This window comes from Oryctolagus cuniculus, chromosome 8 (assembly GCF_051225735.1).
Source record: "Oryctolagus cuniculus isolate XC-2025 breed Fujian yellow rabbit chromosome 8, ASM5122573v1, whole genome shotgun sequence".
In the NCBI taxonomy this organism is placed as follows: Eukaryota; Metazoa; Chordata; class Mammalia; order Lagomorpha; family Leporidae; genus Oryctolagus; species Oryctolagus cuniculus.
This window is the reverse complement of record NC_142874.1, coordinates 89,966,962-89,991,324: the sequence shown is the minus strand read 5'-3', so window position 1 is coordinate 89,991,324 and position 24,363 is coordinate 89,966,962. Positions and strand designations below refer to the sequence as shown.

Here is a 24,363-nt window from a genome sequence, read left to right as displayed (position 1 = left end):
ACTATTAAATTGTACATCAACAGTCAGGACAAAGGCTGATCAAGTCACTCTTTCTCATAGTGTCCATTTCACTTCAACAGGTTGCCTTTTTGGTGCTTGGTCAGTTGTCACCGATCAGGGAGAACATATGATATTTGTCCCTTTGGGACTGGCTTAATTCACTCAGCATGATGTTTTCCAGATTCCTCCATTTTGTTGCAAATGACCGGATTTCATTGCTTTTTACTGCTATATAGTATTCTATAGAGTACATGTCCCATAATTTCTTTATTGGAACTTATTTTCAACAAGTATTACTTTCTCATACCCAAAGGCATCCTAAAAGGATCGCGTCTTTGACTGGTATTCTATTTTTTTTTTAACTTAGGACCTTTACTACAGAGTACCCAGGCATCTTACAAAAGATTTTTCCCCCAGATATGATTAAGAAATTTTTTTTGTCATTGACTTGGGCTAGAAGATTGAGTTTTTACAGTACCTTTTCCATAGAAGATGGCCAATCCAGCTTCCAGACTGTATACAGGGTCTTGGTTCTTCTTTCCTCATGCAAACTCAAGACCATAACTTCTGTTGCTCTGTGAATATTAAAGCCGCAGTTACTACATCATAGATCTTATATATGTGTTTTGTATTTTCCAAGATGAACCTATAAATGACTGATGAGCTTACTATTCTTCCCATCTTTGCCCCTAGTATCAGGTATTTCCCTTTATTTTATTGATTGGTTATAAAAAATGAATGGTCAATAGAAATTTCCTGCATAATTCTTTGCCTCAGTTTCACATAGTCTATATGAAAATGCCAATCTTGGGAGCCATTCACTGAAAATTATAAAGATTCCCAAAATTTCTGCATCTCTATAATTGCCCCTTTCACACTCACACCACTATTCACTCCTTGATATCAATAGGATTTTAGAGATGCTAATGAATTTCTATTGTTTTAAGACACAGATATCAGAATTTATTTTTATAGTAGGCAATTAAAAATAATTCAATAGCATAAATTTAAAGAACCCTTTCTGTTGACTACCACCATCTTCTTTCCTATGTTGATATTGCCTTTATGTGGGTGACTACTTCACTGTTGCTAGCAACCGAATTTTAATGAAATTTACCTCTTACAAAAGGATGTTATTGGGAATTACTTCAAAAAGTTTTATACATCTTTCAGAGGGCCTTGGAGCAAAGCCTTTATATAAAGCAAAACAAGGATACTAATTTTATTACATGTTTTAATTTTAATGAATAATACTGCCTAGTATAAAAACAAAACCACACTTCTCAGAAACAATTGTTTCTCCAATGTAAACACTATGGATATATTGGAGTAATTTTATAGAACAAATTAAGAAAGCACTTGGTACAATCCATCCATTTTGTTCTCTTCTATTTCCATAGTTATAAAGGGAAAATGCTTAGAAAAGACTAATGATTATCTCCAGTAACAAAGAAAACCAATCATTTCCTTTTTTAAATCCAACCAGCTTTACTTATAAAAGCAGCAGAGAATGCCTGGCTCTGAATTGTACCTTTTTCCTCTGTCATCTGAAAGAATTACATCTCTGAAAATATCTCCAAGGGCCAGTGCTGTGGCTTGGCATGTAAAGCCACCACCTGCAGTGCGAGCAGCCCATATAGACATCATTTAGAGTCCTGACTGCTCCACTTCCCATCCAGTTCTCTGCTATGGCCTGGGAAAGTAGTAGAAGATGGCCCAAGTCCTTGGACCCTGCACCCACATTGGAGACCAGGAAGAAGCTCCTGGCTCCTGGCTTTGGATTAGCCCAGCTCCAGTCATTATGGCCATCTTGGGAGTGAACCAGCAGATGGAAGACCTCTCTACCTCTCTCTCTGCCTCCTCCTCTCTTGAACACTGCCTTTCAAATAAATAAACATATATAAATCATTTAAAAACAAAAGTATATCCAGAAATTTACTGTTTGACTACAAATCCTGCTATTTGTTCCAATATTATCATTTCTTCATTCCCACCAAATCTATTGTTAAATCTCACTCCAGAATTTTATTCTCTTTTCCCTTTCATTTTTACCCCTTTTAATAGGCCCACTGCAGTCCTCATTTTCTTTCATACCTGCCCTAAAGTCCTTTTTCAATCACCTCGGGAACATGGTCACAGGTACTCCCAACCAGTTCCCTAGTTCTCACGTTTTCACATCATGAACCTCACAACTCCCTAAACCTTGATCAAGTCTTTCTTGTTCTAGCCAATTTGATTTAGTTTCATTCAACATACATTCTATTGAATGTGTAAAATCAACCAGGTACAAAGAGATGACTTTTCTGTGTTCAGGTGAATGTCCAGGAAGAAGATAAAAGAGGACACACAGAATATTGTAAGAAAGAAGAACTCAAGTGATCCATAAACTCATTAAAAGCCATAACTCAGGTAGGGAAAAATCAAAGCATGTTGATGCCACTATACAGTCATGGGCTGTGGACTTCTCCAAGTTTTCAGCAATGTTTTACTTGTTTAAGGATAATACTTGCTTCACTTCCTCAGCATTACTCCAAACCAATTCACTTTCCTCAAAAGTTAACAGCTGCCAAAGCACCTCTCAGTAGGCACCCTCTTACCTCGTGTAGAAAATACAGATCATCACCCATACATCCTCTCAGTTCATCATTTCACATTCTATAAATTAAGCTACTTTTGCACCATGCTAATTTTCAATTTCATAGAAAGCGCTTCCTTTCCTCATATTCAACACCAAATTTTCTAATCATGCTTTGTTCTCAACCCTTTCCATCTCCTACAGAGAACTTGCCTCAACAACAACCATCTCATTTGACCACAACACAACATTTCTCAATTACCTTCTTTCTACATAAAAATTTTTTTGAAGATTTATTTTATTTATTTGAAAGACAAAGTTACAGAGAGAGGTAGAGACAGAGAGAGAGATGTCTCCCATGTTCTGGTTCACTCCCCAAATGGCCACAATGGCTGGAGCTGCACTGATCTGAAGCCAAGAGCCAGAAGCTTCTTCCAGGTCTTCCACGTGGGTGCAGGGGCACAAGGACTTGGGCCATCTTCTACTTCTTTCCCAGGCCATAGTAGAGAGCTGGATCAGAAATGGAGCAGCCGGGACTCAAACTGTTGCCCATATGGGGTGTCAGCACTTCAGGCCAGGGCTTTAACCCTTTGCGTCACAATGCCACCCCCTGCATAAAAATTTAGCCATGCTTGGCCGGCACCCTGGCTCACTTGGCTAATCCTCCACCTGCAGCGCTGGCACCCAGGGTTCTAGTCCCTATTGGGGTGCCGGGTTCTAGTCCCGGTTGCCCCTCTTCCAGTCCAGCTCTCTGCTGTGGCCCAGGAAGGCGTGGAGGATGGCCCAAGTGCTTGGGCCTTGCACCGGTATGGGAAACCAGGAGGAGGCACCTGGGTCCTGGCTTCGGATCAGCACAGCACACCAGCCATAGTGGCCATTTAGGGGGTGAACCAACGGAGGGAAGACCTTTCTGTCTCTCTCTCTCTAACTCTGCCTGTCAAAAAAAAAAAAAAAATTAGCCATGCTTTAAAATGCAAAAAAAAAAAAAAATCTTTCAATCCTCTATTTGCCTCTAATTTGCCTCTCACATACTCTAACTTCTCATTCTTTCTCAATTAGTGGTTTGTTTTTTGTTTTTTGTTTTTTGTTTTTTGTTTTTTTTCATTGTCGTTATAAAGCACCTTGTGATTAACTTCTTTTTGTTAAATCATGGTAACCAAACTCTGATCAGGACTGTTTGTTTTCAACCCAATACCATTACCACAACTATCCAAGCCTGCAAAATTCATTCCCCAGAGCCCTTCTCTTTACACGGTGCTGGATCGGGGCTCACCAATCCAAGAACCCCAGATGAAAATTAGGCTGCAGTGAGGCAGAAGCTTCATTCTCTAAAAGCCCCGACATTGGAGAGAAATGTAGAGAGATAAGAGAATAACCATGGCTTTCACAAAAGCTTTGAAGACACACCTCCTTCCCATCAAAGACTAAGACAATTACTAGCGGCTTCCCATAGACTTTTTAAATTTTGCTTAAGGAATACAACTTCATGCATGTAAACATACATACTTGGGAACATGATGCTTCCTCCTTTCGTACCTGCCTCTCACCCATACTCCTGCCCTTCTTCCTTATCCCTCTCCCTTTCCCATTGTTATTTTTTTTTGAGATCAATTTTCTTTCTTTTTTTTTTTTTTTTTTTTTTTTTTTTTTGACAGGCAGAGTGGACAGTGAGAGAGAGAGAGACAGAGAGAAAGGTCTTCCTTTGCTGTTGGTTCACCCTCCAATGGCCGCCGCGGCCAGCGCGCTGCAGCCGGCGCACCGCGCTGATTGAGATCAATTTTCAGTTAATTTTTATACTCATAAAACTAGCCCTACACCAAGCAGAGAGTTCACTGATTAGTATGAAGACAAAGAGAAGAAAAAAAAATCTCATAGAATTTTTGAGACTTTAACAGCACCTGGCAAACTTTTGAGAAAGCTTTGTTTTAGAGTTTCAGACTGAGATCTTCAGAGTCAGTTGCTCTGACCAATAGCAATAGTTTATATGTATAATGAGTTGCACTGAAAAAAGAATAGACTTCTGTAAATGCGGAAAGGAAAATATAACTGGAGCTATCTCAGTAAATTACTATGAACAACTCCTTCTGAATTATAGCTCTCCATAAATTCCTTGAGCATTTTGAGCTCTTCTGTGGTCTCTTGACCATATGTGCAACATGTTGGACAGTTCTGACACATAGTGACTTTCTTACATTCTTATTTTTGTTTTACCCTCAGGAGGCAATGCAACTATCTCCACAAACCTATATTCTGGATTCTATCCTGTATGTCTTTGTGGTTCTGAATAAATACTTATGTAAGGAACAACAGAAAAAAGTAAGCAAAAAAGATAAAAAAGATTTTATGAAAGTGAAGAAATTCCACTTCTAAAAAGTAAGCAAAAAAGATAAAAAAGATTTTATGAAAGTGAAGAAATTCCACTTCTAAAAACCTCTTCCCAAATTTTATAGGCTCAAAGGTCTAAATCTCTTCAAGAAAATATCTAAAACCAAGTAGAAAGATATTGATGTTTTTCACCACTAAAATTCTTTAGAGTAATATCAATTGTATACAGGTGTCTGGAATAGTTATTCATACCAGCTACATAAGTAAAAAGCAATTAATTTTTAAAAATTATATATATGCATGTGTATGCATGTATGTGCAAAAAATAACATTATACTGTGCCCTTTAGGAAATCAAGATTAAGATTCTCAACTATTCACAACATTAGCATGTTAATAGGTAAAAGAGTAATAATCAATTTAATTTGTGAGGTTAACTTTTCCATAATATTTTGACTACAATAGCAATCTACCTACTGACAGCATGAATAGAAAGTTTCCATAATTCTGTAAAAGCTAGGTCAACATCTTATAGATACACTCTATGTAATCCAGCCCATTCTGTCAATATCTTAACTCAAGCAGAAATGTGAATTCTATAATTCCGTGAAATCAGACATGAATTTCTAAAATAGAAACAATGAAAAAATGTACTACATCTCTTGGTTAAATTCAAATGTGGGAAATCTGTATGTAGCACAATAGTCTTAAATAAGACATGCTGCAGATGAAATAAACAAGAATCTGGGTATGGTAGTCATTTCAGTTGATTACATCATATCCCAAATTTAGAAAGTCTATGATGTTACCATGGAAACTGTTTTTGCTTAAACATAGTTGTAGATATTCTTTAAACACAAATTAAATTAATTGAAGGCAGGGGTACAATGTTGGAAACATTTAGAAGCCTGCAGAATGATTCGGTCTGCTTACATAGAAGAATTAAGTAGACTAGTAGCAAAGGGTCGAGTAGGTAAACTAATCTTCTAAAATGAACAATACATACAGAATATTTTCAAACAGAACAGTAAATACTTCAAATAAACAGAATAATATGAACTGCAAATACTAGCCAATCCAAGTTCAACAAGAAGTTTACATTCCACTGTGAATAGAACGATGAACTCTCTGATACCTATTTTTGGTATTAAAGCTTGAGAATAAGAATTAATCTTTCCAGGGATTGCCTAGCATATAGTAAACACTTAAAAAGTATTAATTACTTTAGCTAATGAATGGAATAAATAGCACAGAATGTAACAATACTACAGTAACAATGTTGGGACTCCGTGAGGTCCAATAAATAGTACTGCAGCTTTTATTGAACCAGTTAAAAATTAAAGGGAGATAATGGGCCAGCATTGCAACATAGTAGCTTAAGACACTGCCTGCAATACTGGCATCCCATATGAGCACTGGTTCGAATCCACGCTGTTATAAAGTTATACAGAGAGAGGAGAGGCAGAGAGAGAGAGAGAGAGAGAGGGAGGGAGGGAGGGAGGGAGGGAGGTCTGGTTCACTCCCCAATTGGCCACAATGGCCAGAGCTGCACCGATTCAAAGCCAGGAGCCAGGAGCTTCTTCCAGGTCTCACATGTGGATGCAGGAGCCCAAGGATTTGTGCCGTCTTCTACTTCTTTCCCAGGCCATAGCAGAGAGCTAGATCAGAAGTGGAGAAGCCAGGTTTGGACCGGCACCCATATGGGATGCTGGCACTTCAGGCCAGGGCGTCACCTCACTGTGGCACAGCACCAGCCCTCAGGCTGTTACATTTTCAAGGCAGTTCCAGGTTCCTGGTTTCAGCCTGCCCAAGCCCCAGCATTGTAGCCATCTGAAGAGTGAACCGCATGGACGGATGATCTCTCACTCTTTGGCTCCCTCCCCGCATTTCCTCCTTCCCTTAACTCTGGCTTTCAAATAAATATTTTTAAAAGAAAATAAGATAAACAAAAACAAAAGATAGGCTTAATGCAAATGTCATTTTTACAAACATTGCTTTTAATACTGAACAGTCTAATAGTAAAGAATAGGACCTATATCTGTAGCAAGCAAGTTTCCTAAATGTGAACTCAGATTTTAAGACATCAGCCTGGCACAGCAGCACCAGGCCAGAACACATATTCTCTTTTGGGAATCTGTATTTGTAAACCTTACCACATGGATGAACAGAGCAGAAAGTATAATATATGTTAACAACTTTCAAACAAAATAGAGAGCTTTCTTTTAAAGTGACTGAGATAAATACTCAGCTTATTCCAAAACTTATCATTTGCATAACACCATTCCTCCCAGAATGAGGCAGGTAAGGATGGCGAGACAGGAGGTGATCATTGTGTCAAAGGACTAAGTACCCTATACTTATAAAGAATCACCAGGCATTTGAAAAACTGTCATCTCCATACCAATTATGGTAGAATTTTTTATTTAATAATCAATTAAGCAGCAGATAGGAATAACATATTCTAGAAACTTAAGAGGCTAACTCATAACATTTTTCAATTTTTCATTCAAATTGAGAAGTAATAATGGGGGCTGGCTCTGTGGTGCAGAGGGTTAATGCCATGGCCTGCAGTGCTAGCATCCCATATGGGTGCCGGTTCGAGACCTGACTGCTCCATTTGCAATCTGGCTCTCTGCTATGGCCTGGGAAAGAAGTAGAAGATGGCCCAAGTCCTTGGGCCCCTGTATCCATGTGGGAGACCCAGAAGAAGCTCCTGGCTCCTGGCTTAGGATCAGCGCAGTACTGGCCATTGCAGCTGGTTGGGGAATGAACCATCAGATGGAAAATTTCTCTTTCTCTCACCCTCTTCTCTCTCTGTGTAACTCTTTCAATTAAATAAATAATTTTTTTTAAAAAGAAGTAATTATGGATACTTACTAGATCCAAATATTCTAAAAGATGTTGAAGTCATGAGAATAAAGAAAATATTCAGGGTCTAAATTCTCTAAGTTTATTTATATTTATTTAAGAAGTTTGCAGAAAGAAACAAAGAGAGACTGACATACAGAAAGAAAGTTCCTATCTGCTGGTCATTCCCCAAATGCCCTCTACAGCCGGAGCTGGACCAGTGTCAGAGCCAGGAATCAGAAGCCCTGTATAGGTCACCCAGGAGACATGCAGTAACCCAATCACTTGAGTCATCAATGCTGCCTTCCAGTATTTGCATTGGTGGAGAGCTGGTATGATGAGCTAGAATTAGGAATTGAACTGAGGCATTCCAATGCTGGATGCAGGTATCTTAACCAATAGGCTAAATGTTTACTCTCTCATAAGACTGATAACTTAAGAGAGAGATATCTATTGAATAAGCAATTATAAATCAGAATGATATTAAGACACAGGAAGTATAGAATACACTAGAAGCTCATAGGTGAAAGACTTAACCTTGTGAATTTGATGAATTCTATTAAAAGGGCTCAGTATTGACTCTCTCTCTGCCTCTCTTTCTCTTACGCTCTCTTCCCACTTTTCCTTCTTTGCTCCTTCCCTCCGGTATGTCAGGTTTCACCCCAATAAACTCCCTTTAAAAAAAAGGGGGTGGAGTGGCTCATCACTGAAGCCAAGAGTCAAAGCACTATTAAGAATTACATTAACAAAGAAACTTAAGTGTTTCTCAGGCAAATAGGAAGTAAATGCATTGATATAGAGCAAAGAGTGAGAGCTTCAATTCACAAAGCTAAGACCTGGAATCAACCTAAATGCCCATCAACAGTAGACGGGATAAAGAAATTATGGGACATGTACTCTATAGAATACTATACAGCAGTAAAAAACAATGAAATCCAGTCATTTGCAACAAAATGGAGGAATCTGGAACACATCATGCTGACTGAAATAAGCCAGTCCCAAAGGGACAAATATCCTATGTTCTCCATGATTGGTGACAACTAACTGAGCACCAAAAAGGAAAACTATTGAAGTGAAATGGACACTATGAAAAAGAGTGACTTGATCAGCCCTTGTCCTTACTGTTGAGGAACAACTTAATACTTTATTCCTTTTAGTATTTTTTTGTTCAATACTATTGGTTGAACTCTTTAATTAACACACAATTATTCTTATGGATTAAATTTAACTGAAAAGTGATTCCTGTTAAATATAAGAGTGAGAATAAGAGAGGCAGGAGATGTACAGTTCGGCATATGCTCACTCAGACTTACCCCTAAATGTAGATCTAGAAATGTGCCAGGGCATTCCAATTCAACTCTATCAAGGTGGCATGTATCAATGCCATCTCACTAGTCAAAAGGATCAGTTTCAGTTCACAATCAATCATAAAGATAGGATTAAGAATCAAAGGGATCACACAAACAAGACTAGTGTCTGCAAATACTAACTGATAAAATTAAAAAGGAGAGAACAATCCAACATGGGAAGCTGGAAACACAGCAGACTCATAGAATGTCAGATGTCCTAAATAGCACTCTGGCCTCAGAATATGCCCTTAAGGCATTTGGATCTGGCTGAAGAGCCCATGAGAGTATTTTAGGCATGGAAAGCCAAGACACTCTAGCAAAAAACAATACCTAGATGAAAGATCTCTGCGAGTGAGATCCCAGTGGAATGAAAGGGCCATCAAAGAAGGAGGTACCTTTCTCTGAAGGGAGGAGAGAACTTCCACTTTGACTATCGCCTTGTCTAAATAAGATCGGAGTTGGTGAACTCGAGAGGCTTCCATAGGCTTGGCAGCTCATGACAAGAGTCTTGGGTGATTACTGACACCATAAACAAGAGTGTCAATGTGCTAAGTCAACAACAGGAGTCACTGTGCACTTACTCCCCATGTAGGATCTCTGTCCTTAATGTGCTGTACTATGGGAATCAATGGTATAAATAACTCAAACAGTACTTTACACTTTGTGTTTCTGTGTTGGTCAAACTATTGAAATCTTTACTTAATATATAATAAATTGATCTTCTGTATATAAAGTTAATTGAAAATGAAACTTGATGTGAATGGGATGGGAGAGGGAACAGGAGATGGGAGGGTTGCAGGTGAGAGGGAATTTATGGGAGGTAGCCACTGTAATCCAAAAGCTGTACTTTGGAAATTTATATTTAATAAATAAAAGTTTAAAAAAAGAGTGAGAGCTTGGTATTGTCAGCAAATTCAGCAAGACTAGAATGTAGTGTGAAGATGAGAGAAGACAGATTCTATTGAAGAAGTAAGTAGGTAAGACAAATAGCTAGATTTCGATTTTAGAATAATCACTTTGGCTTCAGAGAGGGGGAAAATCCAAAATGAAGGTAGGAATATGACTTGCAGTATTTAAGTAAAAATAATTGCAGTACTTTAAGAGACTTAATGCTATAACGAGTACTCAAACAGTATATTTCACTTTGTGTTTCTATGGGGGTGCAAACTGTTGAAAGCTTTACTTAATGTATACTAAACTGATCTTCTGAAAAAAAAAAGAAGAAGAAATTAGCAATTCCCAACTTGACTCTCACTGGGATTAAATATGACAATAGGTCTGATCTGATTTCATCATCATTTAAAAAATCATCTATTATTTTTCACTTTATGTTTCTGTGTGGGAGCAAACTGTTGAAATCTTTACTTACTGTATACTAAACTGATCTTCTGTAGATAAAGAGAATCGAAAATGAATCTTGATGTGAATGGAAGAGGGAGAGGGAGCGGGAGATGGGAGGGTTGTGGGTGGGAGGGACGTTATGGGGGGGAAGCCATTGTAATCCATAAGCTGTACTTTGGAAATTTATATTCATTAAATAAAAGTTAAAAAAAAAAGAAATCCTGTCTTTTGCAACAAGATAGACACAACTGTAAACCATTATACTTAGTAAAATCAGACAGTCCCCAAAAGACAAATATCATATATTTTCTTTGATCCGAGGTAACTAATAGAGTACCTCAAATGCAATGTTTTGGAGTGAAATGAAAATTTTGAGATTCAATGATTGTGTATAGATCTGTCTCTTATGTTGAGGAATGGTGGTTATTTTTCTTCATACTATTTGTTGAACTCTTTTACTTAGTGTATGGTTAACTTTACAATTGTTAAGTAAACTGAAAACAGATCTTTGCAAAAATTAAGAGTTGGAATGGAATAGAGAAGAGGAAGAAGGGTTGGAACATGGCAGGGAGTTAGGGTAGGATGAAAAGTATCACTATGTTCCTAATTCTGTATATATGAAATATTTAACAATGGATAACTTTAAAAAAATTACTTATCTAGGAGGCTGGAGCCATGGTACAGTGGTTAATCCTCCATCTGCAGTGCCAGCATCCCATATGGGCACCGGTTCTAGTCCTGGCTGCTCCTCTTCCCATCTAGCTCCCTGCTATGGCCTGGGAAAGCAGAAGACAGCCCAAGCCCTTGAGCCCCTGCACCCACATGGGAGACCGGGAAGAAGCACCTGGCTCCTGGCTTCAGATTGGCATAGTTCTGGCCATTGCAGCCATTTGGGGTGTCAACCAACAGAAGGAAGACCTTTCTCTCTGTCTCTCCCTCTCACTGTAACTCTCTCTCTCTCTAATAAATAAATAAAATCTAAAAAAAGTTATTTATCTAGCTTCTAATTGTGTATCTATTTCACAAGATCTAAATAAAGTTAATCTTAAATAAGTTTAAAAAATGGTGCCTGACACATACCCTTGGACTTACCCCTAAGGGTAAAGCTAAAAACTTGCCACGGGACTCCGAATCCCATTATGTTGGGTGTACCAATGCCATCTTACTAGTTAAAGTGATCAGTTTAAGTTTATAACTAATCATAAAAATAGGATGAAGTGTCATAGGGATCACATAAATAAGACCAAGTGTCTGCTAATAATAATAGAATTAAAAAGGCAAGAACGATGCAAAATGGGAAGGAGTACACACAGCAGACTCATAGAATGACAAATGCCCTAAACACCACTCTGGCCTCAGAATCAGCCTTTAAGGCATTTGGATCAGGCTAAAAAGCCCATGAGAGCATTTCAGGAATGGAAAGCCAAGACACTGTGACAACAAATGACCTACATGAAAGATCTCTGTGAGTGAGATCCCAGTGGAAAGAAGGGGCCATCAAAGAAGGAGGTCCCTTTTGCTGAAGGTAGGAGAGAATTTCACTTTTCTTAAAAAGACTTTATTTATTTGAAAGCTAGAGTTACAGACAGAAGGAAAGACAGAGACAAAGGTCTTCCTTCTGTTGGTTCATTCCCCTAATGGCTGCAATGGCCCGAGCTGTGCCAATCTGAAGCCAGGAGCCAGGTGCTTCCTCCAAGTCTCCCACGTGGGTGCAGGGGCCCAAGCATTTAGGCCATCTTCCATGGCTTTCCCAGCCCACAGCAGAGAGCTGTATTAGAAGAGGAGAAGCCAGGACTAGAACTGGCACCCATATGGGATACTGGCACTGCAGGTGGAGGATTAACCTACTGCACGATGGTGCCAGCCTGGAGAACTTCACCTTTGATTATGGCCTGGTCTAAATAATATCAGAGTTTGGGGACTCTAGAGACTTCCATAGCCTTGGTAGCTCATGCCAAGAGCCTCCGGTGATCACTGACATCATAAATAAGAGTATTTATATTTTATATATATATACATATATATATAATATATATATATATTTTGTAGCAGTTGTAATACTGATTTTTTTAACTTTTATTTAATGAATATAAATTTCCAAAGTACAGAATATGGATTACAATGGCTTCCCCCCCATAACGTGCCTCCAACCTGCAACCCTCCCCTTATCCACTCCCTCTACCCTTCCATTCACATCAAGATTCATTTTCGTTTCTCTTTATATACAGAAGATCAGTTTAGCATACATTAAGTAAAGATTTCAACAGTTTGCTCCCACACAGAAACATAAAGTGAAAAATACTGTTTGAGTACTAGTTATAGCATTAAATCTCAATGTACAGCACACTAAGGACAGAGATCCTACATGAGGAGTAAGTGTACAGTGATTCCTGTTGTTGACTTAACAAATTGACACTCTTGTTTATGGCCTCAGTAATCACCCTAGGCTCTTGTCATGAGCTGCCAAGGCCATGGAAGCCCCCTGAGTTCACTGACTCTGATCATATTTAGACAAGGCCATGGTCAAAGTGGAATATATATTTTATAATATTTTTATATATTTATAATAATATATATTTTATATTATATACATTATATAATATAATAAAATATATTATGTTGTTAAATCAACAACAGGAGTCACTGTTCACTTGCTCCCCATGTAGGACCTCTGTCCTTAATGTGCTGTAATATGAAAATTAATGGTAAAACTAGACTTCAAACAGTACTTTATATTTGTGTATCTGTATGGGTGAAAACTGTTGAAATATTTACTTAGTATAGAGTTGATATTCTGTAAAGATCATTAAAAATTAAAAGAGAGTAGGAGGTGGGATGGTTTGGGGTTGGGAGGGCGGGTATGAGGCATTAATCCACAAGGTATACTTATGAAATTTATATTTATTAAATAAAATCTTTCTATAAAAAATCTGAAGGCAATAACGGGATTTTAACATGCAACAATGAAACTCTAATTATGGTCACAAAAAAAAATGGTGCCTGAAACTACAACCATGTTTTCAAATATTTTATAATAGATAGATTGAAACACAGTGATGGAATACATGTGATATCTCAATACACATTCTGCATTGTGTAGTGTTCAAATAGGTTACACAGTGATTTCCCCAAACATTTATCATCTCTATATGATGGGAATATCCAAAATCCACACTCCTAGTTTTTTATTTTTTTTAACTTTTATTTAATGAATATAAATTTCCAAAGTACAGAATATGGATTACAATGGCTTCCCCCCCATAACGTCCCTCCCACCCGCAACCCTCCCCTTTCCCACTCCCTCTCCCCTTCCATTCACATCAAGATTCATTTTCGTTTCTCTTTATATACAGAAGATCTGTTTAGCATATATTAAGTAAAGATTTCAACAGTTTGCTCCCACACAGAAACATAAAGTGAAAAATACTGTTTGAGTACTAGTTATAGCATTAAATCTCAATGTACAGCACACTAAGGACAAAGATCCTACATGAGGAGTAAGTGCACAGTGACTCCTGTTGTTGACTTAACAAATTGACACTCTTGTTTATGGCCTCAGTAATCACCCTAGGCTCTTGTCATGAACTGCCAAGGCTATGGCACCCCCTGAGTTCACTGATTCTGATCATATTTAGACAAGGCCATGGTCAAAGTGGAAGTTCTCTCCTCCCTTCAGAGAAAGGTACCTCCTTCTTTGATGACCCATTCTTTCCACTTGGATCTCAGTCGCGGAGATCTTTCATTTAGGTGTTTTTTTTTTTTTCCCCAGAGTGTCTTGCCTTTCCATGCCTGAAATACTCTCATGGGCTCTTCAGCCAGATCCAAATGCCTTAAGGGCTGATTCTGAGGCCAAAGTGCTGTTTTGGACATCTGCCATTCTATGGGTCTGCTGTGTATCTCACTTCCCATGTTGGAGCGTTCTCTCCCTTTTTGATTCTATCAGCTAGTATTTGCAGACACTATTCTTGTTTATGTGATCCCTTTGGTTCTTAGTCCTATCATTATGATCAATTGTGAACAGAAATGGATCACTGGGACTAGTGATATGGCATTGGTACATGCCACCTTCATGGGATTCAATTGGAATCCCCTGGTATGTTTCTAACTCTACCGTTTGAGGTAAGACAGCTTGAGCATGTCCCAAATTGCACATCTCTTCCCTCTCTTATTCCCACTCTTATATTTAACAGTGATCACTTTTCAGTTAAGTTTCAGCACTTAAGAAGAATTGTGTATTGATTACAATATTCAACCACAAGTATTAAGTAGAACAAACCAAAAAAAATACTAAGAGGGATAACATATCAAGTTGCTCATCAACAGTCAGGGTGAGGGCTGATCAAGTCAGCCTTTCTCATAGTGTTCATTTCACTTTAACAGGTTTCCTTTTTGGTGCTCAGTTAGTTGTCACTGATCAGGGAGAACATATGATATTTATCCTTTTGGGATTGGCTTATTTCACTCAACATAATGTTTTCCAAATTCATAACAGGGATCACTTTTCAGTTAAAATATAAACACCTAAGAATAATTGTGTGTTAATTACAGAGTTCAACCAACGGTACTAGAACAAAAAAAAATACTAAAATGGATAAAGTATTACATTGTACATCAACCGTCAGGAGAAGAGCTGATCAAGTCACTATTTCTCATAGTGTCCATTTCACTTCAAAAAGTTTCCACTTTGGTGCTCAGTTAGTTGTCATCGATCAGGGAGAACATATGATATTTGTCCCTTTGGGACTGGTTAATTCACTCAGCATGATGTTTTCCAAATTCCTCCATCTTGTTGCAAATGAACGGATTTCGTTGTTTTTGACTGCTGTATAGTATTCTATAGAATACATGTCCCATAATTTCTTTATCCAGTCTGCTGTGGATGGGCATTTGGGTTGATTCCAGTTTTAGCTATTATGAATTGAGCTGCAATAAACATTAAGGTGCAGACAGTTTTGTTGTTTGCCAATTTAATTTCCTTTGGGTAAATTCCAAGGAGTGGGATGGCTGGGTTGTATGGTAGGGTTATATTCAGGTTGCTGAGGAATCTCCAGACTGACTTCCATAGTGGCTTAACCAGTTTGCATTCCCACCAACAATGGGTTAGTGTCCCTTTTTCCCCACATCCTCGCCAGCATCTGTTGTTGGTAGATTTCTGAATGTGAGCCATTCTAACTGGGGTGAGGTGAAACCTCATTGTGGTTTTGATTTGCATTTCCCTGATTGCTAGTGATCTTGAACATTTTTTCATGCGTATGTTGGCCCTTTGGATTTCCTCTTTTGTAAAATGTCTGTTGAGGTCCTTGGCCCATCTATTAAGTGGGTTGTTTGTTTTGATGTTGTGGAGTTTCTTGATCTATTTGTAGATTCTGGTTATCAACCCTTTATCAGATGCATAGTTTGCAAATATTTTTTCCCATTCTGTCGGTTGTCTCTTCACTTTCCTGACTGTTCCTTTTGCAGTACAGAAACTTCTCAATTTGATGAAATCCCAATTTTTAATTTTGGCTTTGACTGTCTGTGTGTCTGGGGTGTTTTCCAAGAAGTCATTGCCGGTACCTATATCTTGCAGGGTTTTTCCAATGCTCTCTAATAATTTGATGGTGTCAGGTCGTAGATTTAAGTCTTTAATCCATATTGAGTGAATTTTTGTGTAAGGTGAAAGGTAGGGGTCTTGCTTCATGCTCCTGCACGTGGAAATCCAATTTTCCCAGCACCATTTATTGAATAAACTGTCCTTACTCCAGGGATTGGTTTTGGATCCTTGATCAAATATGAGTTGGCTGTAAATGTTTGGGTTGATTTCTGGTGTTTCAATTCTGTTCCATTGGTCTATCCATCTGTTTCTGTACCAATACCATGCTGTTTTGATTACAACTGCCCTGTAGTATGTCCTGAAATCTGGTATTGTGATGCCTCCAGCTTAGTTTTTGTTGTGCAAGATTGCTTTAGCTATTCGAGGTCTCCTGTGTCTCCATATAAATTTCAGCATCATTTTTTCCAGATCTGAGAAGAAGGTTTTCGGTATCTTGATTGGTATTGCATTGAATCTATAAATTGCTTTTGGGAGAATGGACATTTTGATGATATTGATTCTTCCAATCCATGAGCATGGAAGATTTTTCCATTTCTTGGTATCCTCTTCTACTTCTTTCTTTAAGGTTTTGTAATTTTCATCGTAGAGATCTTTAACCTCCTTGGTTAAGTTTATTCCAAGGTATTTGATTGTTTTTGTAGCTATTGTGATTGGGATTGATCTGAAAAGTTCCTCAGCCGTGGCATTGCCTGTGTATATAAAGGCTGTTGATTTTTGTGCATTGATTTTATACCCTGCTACTTTGCCAAAATCTTCTATGAGTTCCAATAGTCTCTTAGTAGAGTTCTTTGGGTCCCCTAAATAAAGAATCATATCATCTGCAAAGAGGGATAGTTTGAGTTCTTCCTTCCCAATTTGTATCCCTTTAATTTCTTTTTCTTGCCTCATAGTCTGGCTAGAGAACAATATTGAATAGCAGTGGTGAGAGTGGGCATCCCTGTCTGGTACCAGATCTCAGTGGAAATGCTTCCAACTTTTCCCCATTCAATAGGATGTTGGCTGTGGGTTTTTCATAGATTGGTTTGATTGTATTGAGGAATGTCCCTTCCATACCCAGTTTGCTTAGAGTTTTCATCATGAACGGGTGTTGTATTTTGTCAAATGCTTTCTCGGCATCTATTGAGATAATCATATGGTTTTTCTTCTGCAGTCTGTTAATGTGGTGTATCACATTGATTGTCTTGCGCACATTAAACCATCCCTGCATACCAGGGATAAATCCCACTTGGTCTGGGTGGATGATCTTTCTGATGTGTTGTTGCATTCTATTTGCCAGAATTTTACTGAGGATTTTTTCATCTATGTTCATCAGGGATATTGGTCTGTAATTCTCTTTCAATGCTGCATCTTTTTCCGGCTTAGGAATTAAGGTGATGCTGGCTTCATAGAAAGAATTTGGGAGGATTCCCTCTTCTTCGATTGTTCTGAATAGTTTGAGAAGAATTGGAGTTAATTCTTCTTTAAATGTCTGGTAGAATTCAGCAGTGAATCCATCTGGTCCTGGGCTTTTCTTTGTTGGGAGGGCCTTTATTACTGTTTCAATTTCTGTTTCAGTTATGGGTCTGTTTAGGTTTTCTATGTCTTCCTGGTTCAATTTAGGTAGGTTGCATGTGTCGAGGAATCTATCCATGTCTGATAGGTTTCCCTGTTTGCTGGCATACAAGTCCTTGTAGTAATTTCTGATGATTCTTTTTATTTCTGTGGTGTCTGTTGTTACATTTCCTTTTTCATCTCTGATTTTATTGATTTGGGTCTTTTCTCTTCTTTTTTTAGTTAGTTGGGCCAATGGGATGTCAATTTTGTTTATTTTTTCAAAAAACCAGCTCCTCGTTGGGCTGATTTTTTGTAATGTTTTTTTGGATTCAATCCTGTTGATTTCTTCTCTGATTTTAATTATTTCTCTTCTCCTACTAGATTTGGGTCTGGTTTGCTGCAGATTTTCTAGAATCTTGAGATGCGCTGAAAGCTCATTTATTTGGTGCCTTTCTAATTTCTTGATGTAGGCACCTATTGATATAAACTTTCCTCTTAACACTGCTTTTGCTGCATCCCATAAGTTTTGGTATGTTGTGCTGTTATCCTCATTTACTTCCATAAAGTTTTTGATTTCTCTTTTGATTTCTTCTATGACCCATTGTTCATTCAGAAGCATGTTGTTCAATCTCCATGTGTTTGCGTATGCTCTAGGGATTCCTGAGTTGCTAATTTCCAACTTCATTCCTTTATGGTCTGAGAAGCTGCATGGTATGATTCTAATTCTTTTGAATTTGCTGAGACTTGCTTTATGGCCTAGTATGTGGTCAATCCTAGAGAAGGTTCCATGTACTGCTGAGAAGAATGTAAAATCTTTAGCTGTAGGATTGAAAGTTCTGTAGATATCTGTTAGATCCATTTGGGCTATAGTGTCATTTAAATCTACTGTCTCCTTGTTGATCTTCTGTCCTATTGATCTGTCTATTTCTGAGAGTGGAGTATTGAAGTCCCCCAGTACTATTGTATTGGGGTCTATGTGTCCCTTTAAGTCCCTTGACAAATCTTTTAGATAAACTGGAGCCCTGTAGGTAGGTGCATATACATTGATAATTGTTATATCTTCCTGTTGAATTGATCCCTTAATCATTATATAGTGTCCCTCTTTGTCTCTCTTAACAGTTTTTGTGGTAACGTTTATGGTGTCTGATATTAAGATGGCTACGCCCGCTCTTTTTTCATTTCTGTTGGCATGGTATATCTTTTTCCAGCCTTTCACTTTCAGTCTGTTGGATCTTTGTTGGAAAGATGTGTTTTTTGTAAGCAGCAAATAGATGGGTTTTGTTCCTTAACCCAATCAGCCAATCGGTGTCTTTTAACTGGACAGTTCAGGCCATTCACGTTCAATGTGACTAATGATAAGTGGTAACTTTGCCCTGCCATTTGCCAAAGATAAGTTCTAATATATGCTTTGAATTCCCTGTGATCTTTTGCTGTGAGGTTCTCTTCCTTTATCTTATTTCATATTGATGACCATGTTTCTGTGTTTCTGTGTGCAACACATCTTTAAGCATCTTTTGCAGGGCTGGACAAGTGGTGACAAATTCTTTGAATTTCTGTTTGCTATGAAAAGTCTTTATTTCACCTTTATTCACTAATGATAGCTTTGCAGGATATAATATTCTGGGCTGGCAGTTTTTCTCTCTTAGTACCTGGGCTATATCTCTCCATTCCCTCCTAGCTTGTAGGGTTTCTGATGAGAATTCAGCTGTGAGTCTGATTGGAGATCCTCTGAGAGTAATCTGACGTTTCTCTCTTGCACATTTTAGGATCTTTTCTTTATGTTTCACTGTGGAGAGTTTAATTACAACGTGTCGTGGTGAGGATCTCTTTTGGTCGTGTTTATTAGGGGTTCTGTGAGCTTCCTGTACTAGGATTTCTCTGTCGTTCTCCAAACCTGGGAAATTTTCTGCTAATATCTCACTAAAAAGGCCTTCTAATCCTTTCTCCCTCTCCATGCCTTCAGGAACTCCTAGAACCCGAATGTTGCATTTTTAATAGTATCCTGAAGATTCCCGACAATATGTTTTAGATTTGTAATTTCCTCTTCTTTTCTTTGGTCTGACTGTATCCTTTCCTGTTCTCTGTCTTCTAAGTCTGATATTCTCTCTTCTGCTTCACCCATTCTGTTTGTAAGGCTCTCTAATTTGTTTTTCATTTGATCTATTGAACTTCACTTCATTATGATTTCTCGTCACTATCACCGTTTCCTGTTGTACGAGTTGTTTCGTTTCATTTTGATTCCTCCTTAATATTTCATTTTCACGAGAGAGATTTTCTATCTTGTCCATTAAGGATTTCTGTAGTTCAAGAATTTGTTTTTGAGAACTTCTTAATGTTCTTATCAATTTTTTGAGATCTGCTTCTTGCATTTCTTCTATCTCATCCTCTTTATAATCTTGAATTGGGGTGTCTTTTTCATTTGGGGGCATCATGGTGACTTCCTTGTTTTTATTATCTCAGTTTTTGCGTTTGTTATTTGGCGTATTGGAGACATTTGGTTTCTTCACTGTGGTGCTTTTTCTTGTTATACTATGACTCTAGATTAAGTGGACTGTCTGTTTTTGATGGAGCCTTAGAGGCTTGAGATGGGTGTGGCCTGAGAGCTCTGTTTGGTGTGCCAAAGGTGACACTCCCAGGTTAGGCGTGGTAGATCTCTCTCTCTCTTTTTTTGATTCAAAAGGGAAGTAATTCCACACAGCTGAACGAAGTTGGAGGTAGTTAGCAGGCAATTGATATACCCACAGGAGCCAGAGATTGGAAGCTCTTTCCCAAGGACCACACAGGGAATCTGTTCGGCCCTCAGAGTGGGCTCAAATTCTCCTTCAGTCTCCCACTGGGTTGCCAAAGTTACGGAATTGTAGCATCTCTGGAGAGTGCTCACGTGAATTCTGTGAGTTCTCTCCCCCACCGTCTCTTTTTTCACAATCTCAGTTCTGCAGCACCACAAATTTACTAGGTCCTAATCTCCTGTTAATTCGCCCTGCCCAGAGTCAGGTTTTTCTGCTAGGCTCAGGGCCGGTGCAGACCTGAGGTCGCTCTGCTTATGATGTATGTCCAAGATGGCGCCTGCTCTTTGTCTTGCTCGCCTTTGAGAGGTGAGCGGAGAGAGAGAAACCCGTGTCCATATCAATCACTTTTTTTTCTCTCTCTCTCTCTTCTAGTTAGCCTGGTGAACTTTTCCCCCCGGGGTTGTTCCCTCTAGTCTCCTCTTTCCACTTGCCTGCCAGTGTCTCAGGCTATTGAGGTTCGGCTCACCTCGCGTTCCAGCGCTGGTGTGTTGAGTCTGCCGCTGGTGTCCCGAACTGTGGGCTCCCATGCTCTCCACGCAGGTCCACTGTGAATCACATGTTCCAGAAGAGTTTCTTCTGCTGTTTCCTCCCCTACTCTTCCTTGAACCTGCAGTATCTCCACTTTTATTAAACTGTCTCTCCCTGGACTATCAGTGTGCTCCCTTCCTATTCCGCCATCTTGCCTCCTCCATCACTCCTAGTTTTTTAAGATATGTAGTACACATCATCCTTACCTATAGCACCCTAATGTACTGTGGAACTTTCTTCTATCTGTCATGTGGTATCCATTAATCAACATTACTTCAGCTGCCCCTTCCACTTTACCCCAGTTTCCCTAGTCTCTAGTAACCATCATTATACTTCAATTTCTATGATATTATCTTTTTAAGATTCTACGTATAAGCATCATCACCGGAATAAGGTGATATATCATGTTTTTTGTTTGCATTTCCCTGATGATTAGTGTTGATCATCTTTTCATGTATGTGTTGGCCATTTGTATGTCTTCCATTGAGGAATGGCTACTTATATTGTCCATTTTTAAGTTTGGATTATGTTTTTTGCTATTGAGTTGTTTCAGTTCCTTATATATTCTAGTTATTAACTCCTTAGTAGTTAATATGGTTTGCAAATATTTTCTACCATTTTGTGGACTGTCTCTTCAATCTGTTGATTATTCCTTTACTATGTAGAAGCTTATTAGTTGTAATCTCAATTGCCTAATTTTGCTTTTGTTCCTGTGCTCAAAATATCTCCCCAATGTTTTCAATTAGTAGTTTCAATTTCAGGTCTTACATTTAGGTCTCCAATGCATTCTGAGTTGATTTCACATAATGGGAGATAGAGTTATCTATCAGATACCTTCTGCATGTAGATCTAAATTTCCCATAATAATTTATTGAAAAGATTGTCCATTGTTTTATGTGCATTCCTAGCATCTTTGCTGAAGATCAGTTGGTTATAAATATGTGAGTTCACTTCTAGGTTTTCTATTTTGTTCTATAAGTCTATGCATTTGTTTTTAATACCAACAGCATGATGTTTTAATTACTATAGCTTCATAGTACATTTTGAAATCTAGGATGATGCTCTCAGCTTGATTCTTTTTTGCTCAAGATTTCTTTGGCTATTCAGCATTTTTTGTGCTTCAGTACCAACTTCAGAGGTGTTTTTTTCTATTTCTGTGGAAAATGTTATTGATATTTTTTAGGGATCGCATTGAATATGTAGATTGCTTTGGGCAGCATGAACATTTTAACAATATTGATTCTTCCATCCTTTGCACTTGGGATACCTTTCCATTTCTTTGTGTCCACTTAAATTTATTTCATTAATCTTTTACAGTTTTCATTGTAGAGATATCTCATTTCTTTGAATAAATTTATCTCTAGACAAGTTTTATAGATATTGGAGATAGAATTGCTTTGTTGGTATATTTTTCAGATGATTCACTATCAATGTTACTGTTTTTTAATGTAGATTTTCTATCCTGCAACTTTGCTGAGTTCATGTGTCAGCTCTATAGATAGTTCTATGGTGGAATCTTTGGAGTTTTCTGTATGTGAAATCACATCATCTACAAACAGTGACAGTTAGACTTCTTCCTTTCCAATTTGGGTGCCCTTTGTGTCTTCCTTTTGCCCAACTGCTCTGGCTATGATTCACAGCTTTATGTTGACTATAAGTGATGAATGAGGGCATTCTTGTCTTATTCCAGATCTTGGAAATAAAGTCTACACCTTAACCACATTCAATAGGATGTGAGTTGTTGGTTTGTTATACTCATATATTGTCATCATTAAATCAAGGTATACTTCTGGCCGGCGCCGCGGCTCACTAGGCTAATCCTCCGCCTTGCGGCGCCGGCATACCGGCTTCTAGTCCCGGTTGGGGCGCCGGATTCTGTCCCGGTTGCCCCTCTTCCAGGCCAGCTCTCTGCTGTGGCCAGGGAGTGCAGTGGAGGATGGCCCAGGTGCTTGGGCCCTGCACCCCATGGGAGACCAGGAAAAGCACCTGGCTCCTGGCTCCTGCCGACGGATCAGCACAGTGCGCCGGCCGCAGCACACCGGCCACGGCGGCCATTGGAGGGTGAACCAACGGCAAAGGAGGACCTTTCTCTCTGTCTCTCTCACTGTTCACTCTGCCTGTCAAAAAAATAAAAAAAAATAAAAAAAGAGAGAAAAATCAAGGTATACTTCTCCCATGCTAATTTGTTCAGAGTTTATATCATGAATGGAAATTAAATTTTGTCAAATGTCAAATGCCTTTTCTGCACATATTGATATGATTGTGTGGTTTTTGTCCTTCATTTTGCTGATGTGGTCCATCATCTTTATTGATCTGCATATGTTGAATCACTTTTGCCTCCTGGAATGAACACCCTTGATCATGGTGAATAATCATTTTAGTATGCTTGTTGAATTTTATTTGCTACAAATAAAATTAGCTCTTTTTGTTCTTGTTGCTGCTGTTCTGTCCTTATCTGGTTATGGTATCAGGGTAATGCTGGTGGGTAGAATAGCTTAGAAGAATTCCCTTCTCTATGTTATTCTGGAATAATTAAAAAATTTTAGTTAGTTCTTCTTTAAATGTGTGGCAGAATTCTCCAGTGAAGACTTTTTGCTCTGAGATTTTCTTTTATTAGAGGACATTTTATTACTAATTTGATATTACTACTTGCCATTTGTCTGTTTAGTTATTCTATTTCTTCATAATTCAACTCTGGTAAGGGATATGTTTCCAGGAATTTATCCATTTATTCTAGGTATAAATATTTTAAGTGTGTTAAAATCATCAGTGAATAGTCAGCAGAAAATATTATTTAAATTCAACTTTCTTCAAATTTAGTGTGTGACTTTTTTTTTAAGAATTATAGCTTTTTTGCCAGGACCTCTGGATATTTAATCACTTACATTTATGTAAAGATTGACATTCTTTTAAGTCACATACACAAACAATACATATGAGGGTAAATCAAAAAGTTCATGAAAAGTTGATTTAGAAAGATAAGCTTATTTTGGTGTAAAAAAAGGTATAAATCCACACATATGAAGGGATTTCTCGAATTCATGAAAAATTCATATTATGAAGAAACTATACATGGATTTCAAAAAAACTCACCAAAATAAATCTATTTAATTCCATTTTCCATGAAATTTTTCAAACATCCTCATATACATTTTTCTATAATATTTTAAATGTACTATATTAGAAATATGAACCCATCCCAGATAAAGCTATACTCCTTATGCCAAATGAAAATGAAATAGGGAGACAGAAAGCTAGTTAGTTGGAAAACTAGTGAAGTCTAACAAAAGAATTCTGTCCCAGAAGTTGTTAAAATAATTAAAAGTGATGATTTACCATATTCTATAAATATAGAAACAAATTTTATTAAGAGAAAAATAACATCAATATCTTCATTTTGCTCTATCACTTAGATCTGTACTTTAAATACCAATGTTAAAATATTAAATTACTTCACTGAAAAGGAAAATTTCATGAATAATTA

The 24,363-nt window shown here is 38.0% G+C and overlaps 1 long non-coding RNA gene across 1 annotated transcript in view; it reads right to left on the bottom strand.

Annotated features, from left to right (window-relative positions):
* Window positions 1-477: 477 nt before the first annotated feature.
* Window positions 478-24,363, bottom strand: part of LOC103350738 (uncharacterized) — a 244,303-nt gene continuing 220,417 nt past the window's right edge. The window contains exon 5 of the long non-coding RNA XR_016212352.1: window positions 478-575. This is a non-coding gene — a long non-coding RNA (uncharacterized LOC103350738). The remainder of the gene's footprint in view (window positions 576-24,363) is intronic.